The sequence below is a fragment of the Camellia sinensis genome, chromosome 5 (assembly GCF_055761805.1).
Source record: "Camellia sinensis isolate YWXY chromosome 5, ASM5576180v1, whole genome shotgun sequence".
Taxonomy (NCBI): Eukaryota; Viridiplantae; Streptophyta; class Magnoliopsida; order Ericales; family Theaceae; genus Camellia; species Camellia sinensis.
The window spans coordinates 36,749,266-36,756,161 of record NC_138965.1 but is presented as its reverse complement, the minus strand read 5'-3'; positions in this window follow the sequence as shown (position 1 = coordinate 36,756,161).

Below are 6,896 nucleotides of genomic sequence, written 5' to 3'. Positions count from 1 at the left end.
TTCCTCCTCTCACAATTCTAGCGTAGTTGGAGTCTCTTCCTTCTCTCATGACTTCAGTATGGTTGGAGTGTGTTCCTCTTCTCATGATTACAACGTAGTTAAAGTGTGTCATTCCTCACATAATTTCATGTGTTTGGAATGTGTTCTTTCTCCTCTCATGATTTCAGCATGGTTGAAGTGTGTTCCTCTTCTTACGATTACAGTGTGGTTAGAGTATGGTCCTCCTTTCACAATTGCAACGTGGTTGGAGTATATTCCTCATCATACAATTTCAGCATGTTTGGAGCATGTTTGGCTTTGCATTTCTTGCATTCATGTAGAAAACATGTTTGCATCACTCATGTAGAAAGCATGATTGAACAATATTCTTTACTGTACTCACATCAGTTATCATGCATCATGTTGTTTGCTTCATTCCTGTGCAATCTTTACAGCTTTATCATCATCGCGTTGCATTGCACAAATCATGAATTTTCAAAAAATTGGCTTCATGAAGCGTGCAAGTCCAGCTTTCAATTGTATTTCGAGCTTGTCATTTGCATCTTTCCCTTGAACTACGATGGTTTGATTCCTTGCAAAGAGATACGTAGGCAACTCTCGGGTTCAACCAACTGCATTTGCATCTTGTTTATTTGCTCAAGTCTTATGGCCTTCACAAAAGGGTCATCTGCAGGCTTTAACATTCACTTACGTCATGAAATGGATTTGAGTTCTGTCAAAAAGGGACAACTATAGAACCCCATTTTGACCGACCTTAAGACTTGGGTGATTTCTTCTGAACACCCGTTTATGAAAATTGGAATGTGTTATTTTACAAATTTCTCAGCAGAAAAGTCTGGTTTAAACTTTAATTCCAACCTTACACCCGTTTTGGCCAAATTATTTTAGACCTATTCAAAAAAAAAAAATGAATTTTTTCTTTTCCAAAAAAACTAGCAGTTTTGAAAAATCGGCATCCATACCAAATGGCAAGCCACATGGTTTGGAGATACCACATGGCAAGCCATGTGTGTTTGGAAATACCACACGGCTAGCCATGTGTTTTGGGTGTTTTGAGTGTCTATTAATGCCACCTCATTTTGTTGTTTGGAAAAAAAAAATGAGAGAATTTTGAGAAAAAAAAAACTTGTTTCAAAAGGAGGGGGAAAAAAAGAATAGAAAATTTTGGAAAAATTGTGTTTCACAAAGTCTTGAGAAGAGAATTTTGAAAAAAAATAATTTTTGTTTCAACAAATCTTAAACCTTTCGATCTACTGATACATACCACTAAAAAATTCCATTAAAGCTTAAACTAGCAACTTCTTGTTGAGAGCTCAAAACACACTCCATAACAGTGATTGTGTTAGGAAGAAAGTTTCGTAATCAGAAAATTCATCTTTTCCTCTAGAGGTGAGTTTTCACACTTTTCTCATTTATTTTCTTTTTTTATTTCTCTTGTCTTTAAATATATAACACAACATGGTAGAAATGGTTAGCTGATTAATCTGATGTAATTTTTTTATTTTCTTGCATTTCTTTTACTATTTTAAATATGTAGTTTTTTTTAGTTTAATAATAATGTAAATAAAATAATAATATATTAATTATATTATGTTGTATATTATTATATTATTATATTATAACAATATATGTTTTTCGTGCGGTGATGGATGAAACCGTCACACACACAATTCTCTCAAATATATGTATTATTATTATTATTATTATTATTATTATTATTATTATTATTATTATTATTATTATTATGTTTGATTTGTTAAATTTGGCTTATGTTTAAGTTAGATAGTCATTTGTTGTAATAATTCCTACCCCATGTCTTTTATTTGGTGTTGTAAATATTCGGTGTTATAATAACTCCTAACCCCCACTTTTTTTTACTCATTTTTATGTATGTCTTCCAACGCCATTTCTTTCTATCCCTTTTATTTACTCGGTTTCCATAGTCTGTAAATATCATCATATTTTCTTTTTTATCCTACCCATGCTCTGCATCCATATTTCATGCATTTAGATTCGGCTCATTTGCATCTATGGGTTTAATCAATTATTGTGTGATTACGTGCGCTGCCTCATGCTTTTGAGATGATTCACATGTCATGTTTTAGTAGCTGAATCTCTAGCCGCATTTTGTGTATGTATTGCATTAGGATTTTTTATATAAAATCATGCATATTTCCGAACTTTATTTTGTAGCTGTTCGCGGGACATCAGTAAATATGTAAGTTTTTATACTTTAGCATCCTGCCTGTGTATGTTTTTATTACTATGTTTGGCATCCTACCATGATGTTACTTGCTTATTTGATATAACTGTAGGAATGGCGATGGATGGAGGTTGTGTCACTTAATTTGGAATAATATTGATTTTCATGTTTGTAAACTCAATTTCTTTGAGTTGTACATCATCAAAACTCTTTCAAAACACATGAAATCAAATTATTCCAAAGTGAATGGCATAGTCTATATTTGTATGCTTCACATGGTAATTTTAGGATTTATTAATAAATCAGAACATGAACATATAATGTAAATAAAACTCATATCATGATTTAGTAGAGGCTGATCTTTGATCGGGTGAGCGGGGGTGCTCAATTAATGACCTTCTCCTCTCATACCTAAGGTTCCGAGCTAAGCATCCTTGGTGACGACAAACAGTGGCGTTGGCACGAGTCACAGGTTTCCTAATTTTTTCAAAATATTCGGTGGCACTACAACAAAATGCACTTTTGGCGACTAAAAAAAATTTAGTCACCAAAAGTTATGGAATTAGCGACCAAAAAATATATTAGTCGGCAAAAGTATAATATTTAGGTCCTAATTTTTTTTAGTCAGGATATATTGATTGTTAGCGACTGAAATAAAATTTAGTCACTAAAAATGACAAAATTGGCGACAAAAAATTTTTGGTTGCCAAATGAAAAACAAAAATTTACTTTTTCTCTTTGGCGACAAAAATTTGTTTTGGTTGCCAAAAATTTACTTTCAGCAACTAAAACATATTGTAGTCACTATATAGTTAGTTTTGGCTATTAAAATTATTTAGTCATCAAATGAAAAACAAAAATTTATTTTTAATCTTTGGTGACCAAAGTTTGGTCGCCAAAAATTTATTTTCAATGACTAAAAAAATTTTAACCGCCAAAGAACTAAAACATTTCGAGGGAGATTGTAACATGCCCGTGGGGGACCTCGCTACAGTTCGGACTCGGCTTTCGTAGTCACGGTTCTAAGTCTGAACCAAAGAGTCCAAATCCGGCAAATTGTTTTAGGAAAACTGATTTTTGAAAAAGTAGTGCCAAACATGGACTGCTTTGCCAGATACAGAGTCGCCACCTAAATATTTTATTCTGGGAAATTTAGGAAACCCTGACTCGGTGCCAAAAGGCCACGTGTCCGTCATCACCAAACTTGCCTCGGCTCGGGAAGTTGGGTACGATTGGGGAAGGTCACTTCGTGAGCACCCCCGCTCGCCTGGTCATAGATCGGCCTCTACTAACCATGATATCAATTTTTGAAAACTTTGTATGTCCTTATACCAGTTATTAGCCTAGGTTACTATGTGATGCGCACAGCATACAAGTATAGATCGGGTCGCCTGAATCGGAATGAAACATTTCATGTTTGTTTTTGAAAATGGTTTGCTACCCGCAGGTAGGCTTGAAACATTTGATGATTTATTCCAATTCAGATAACCCAACCTTCACCCACAGGCATTCAGGCAGTTATATCAGATAAGCACATAGCCTCATGGTAAATATGCTATTCATGGCAGCACTCACACGCATGCAAGGATGCTAAAGCATAGAAACTCACCGAGTACTCCAAGCCAAAATAGAAACTCATTAGAAATCATGCATGAATCCTAAGTATACAGAAATGCCTAATGCAACACATGCAAAATGCAACTTATAGCAGGCTCGGCTATTCTAAGATGGTATATGAAATGCTACAACTACCATGTATTCAATTTGGAATTGAAAGTACAATGCAGTTAGTATGGTGCGCCGAGCCCGGTGCATGCAATACAGATGAATGATGCAAACATGCTGTCAGACTGTATGCTAATTTAAACATGCCCTAATCTAACCATCATAAGCAGGTAAATAAAAGGGAGAAAGACGTGGGGTTGGAAGACATACAACACACACACGCACACTTATTACAGTTGTGCCCTCACTCGGAGGGTCCGAATAAATATACAGTCCAAATATTACAGTCCCGAATAAAAGAATATTACAGTCCAAAATATTACAAAATCCTAATTAATTAAAGAATTAACTAAGAAAGCAAATAAAACTGGCGTGCAAGCCAGGGACTGCCTTGCTTCTGATGGATGATGCATGTCCGGGTTGTCTTGCGCGGAAATCCACCGGAATGCCCCAATTAGCCTCTGTTTACACCTGTTCTTGAAATGCGTGCCAACCCCCAAAAAGTTGTTGATTCTTCGTTTTGCTGCAACAGAGAGCAGGAAAGGGGCATAGCAATGTATTTGCACAGATATATGCATGTCTCGATCCTCGTGCCACCAATCACGCATACCGAGGCATGATGGCCGATGAGTCGAAATGCACAACTCAATGTAGGATGAATGCACATGAAACTACAACTAAAACCTAACTCCATCATGGCTAATCCGGAGTGTCGGTGACTGGGGAATTGAGACACATTCCGTCACTCGGAGTACGAAATGTGCCTCGTTTCCTGTGCCCGGGCTAACTCCTATTCCGGACACGATGCAATATGCATGATATGCATGAAATGCAACTAAGATATAATCCTAACATACACAGAATGCTATGGAAATGAGATGCCTCGAAATGCGTGCTCACGGGCACGCGAACCGAGAAAATGACAAAATGCTATGAAAATAAGGTACCTTGAAATGCGTGCACACGGGCACGCGAACCGAGGCGATGACAAAATGTAACAAAAATGAGATGTCTCGAAGTGCGTGCACGCGGGCACGCAAACCGAGGCGATGACAAAATGTGATAAAAATGAGATGCCTCGAAGTGCGTGCACGCGGACACGCAAACCGAGGTGATGACAAAATGTAATGAAAATGAGATGCCTCGAAGTACGTGCACGCGGGCACGCAAACCGAAGCAATGACAGAATGCGATGAAAATGAGATGCCTCGAAGTGTGTGCACACGGGCACGCAAACCGAGGCGATGACAAAATGCGATGAAAATCAGATGTCTCGAAGTGCGTGCACACGGACACGCAAACCGAGGCGATGACAAAATGCGATGAAAATGAGATGCCTCGAAGTGCGTGCACACGGGCACGCAAACCGAGGCAATGGCAGAATGCGATAAAAATGAGATGCCTCGAAGTGCGTGCACACGGGCACGCAAACCGAGGCAATGGCAGAATGCGATGAAATGACATGGAAATGACAAATGGGCTTATACCAACATGAGTGAGCCTCAGCCACACTCACATGGGATGCCGGCGGATAAAAATGAAGTGCCTCGAAATGCGTGCACACGGGCACGCAAACCGAGGCAATGGCGGAATGCTATGAAAATGAGATGGAAATGACAAATGGGCTTATACCAACATGAGTGAGCCTCAGCCACACTCACATAGGATGCCGGCGGATAAAAAAGAAGTGCCTCGAAATGCGTGCACACGGGCACGCAAACCGAGGCAATGGCGGAATGCAATGAAATGACATGGAAATGACAAATGGGCTTATACCAACATGAGTGAGCCTCAGCCACACTCACATAGGACGCCGGCGGATAAAAATGAAGTGCCTCGAAATGCGTGCACACGGGCACGCAAACCGAGGCAATGGCGGGATGCAATGAAATGACATGGAAATGACATGCAATCATTCTAATGGAATTTCAGCACTAAAATATGGGGGAAAACAGTCCCGAAATGAGGCAAAATGACATGAAATGCAAGGAATTGTCCCGAAATGCAACATTAGGCACCCGAAATGGCCTATAGCTATGCTAAACATGCACAACATGGACATGCAATGCAAATACAGAAGCTAGACAGTCCCAAAAGATGCACTTTCACAGTTATAGACATGGCCAAACAGCAAGCATAGGCATGACAAAAATAGCATGCAAGAATAGGGGCCAAAAGAGGGGTAATGAAGCAAGTGATATAAGAAAAACCCAAACTGAAAAATTTCCTTCTAAAACACTTAAGAGGGACCAAAAATATGAACATTTACAGTATATGGAAGCCTCAAAATCAGTATACAAACATGTTAAAAATGTGATGCAAAACAAGGCTCAAAAGGTGCTATAACATGAAGTATACAAAATAATCACCAAACAGAAAAAAGTTGTTAATGAAACATGAAGTATAGGCCAAAATAAGGCCAATTTCTGTTCGAACCAAGGTCCAAAAACAGAAGCAAAGGGGGCTGCCAATTTATGCAAAAATGGGGCCAAATAAGGGATATAACTACAAGTGACACATGGAGGCACCAAACAATCTTGAGCCCTTCTCCAATGTTGAAGAGGGGCTCAAAATAAGCCTAATATCAGTTTACAACATGCTCAAAAAAAGATTTCTCATGGGCCAAAAATAGCATGCAAAATCATGACATCTAAGAGGATCAATGAAGCAAGTGTATTATGGAGGGCTCAAACAGGGTTGAGCCCTTAATGAAAAGTGAAGATGAGCTCAAAATAGGGCCCTTTTCAGTTAGGGCCGGAGCTTGAAACAAAAAGGAAGTGGGGCTTACAAATAGATCAAGAAAAAGGGTCAAAAGGGTAAAAGTATTACTTACCCTTGAAGACTCAAACTTTTGTTGCTTCTTGGATGAATTTGCAGCTTCTTTGACCTTTGAGAAACCTTCCTTGTTGCTGGAAATGAGATGGTGGTGGTAGAGCTTGGTGGTGTAGAAGGAATGATGGTTAGGGAC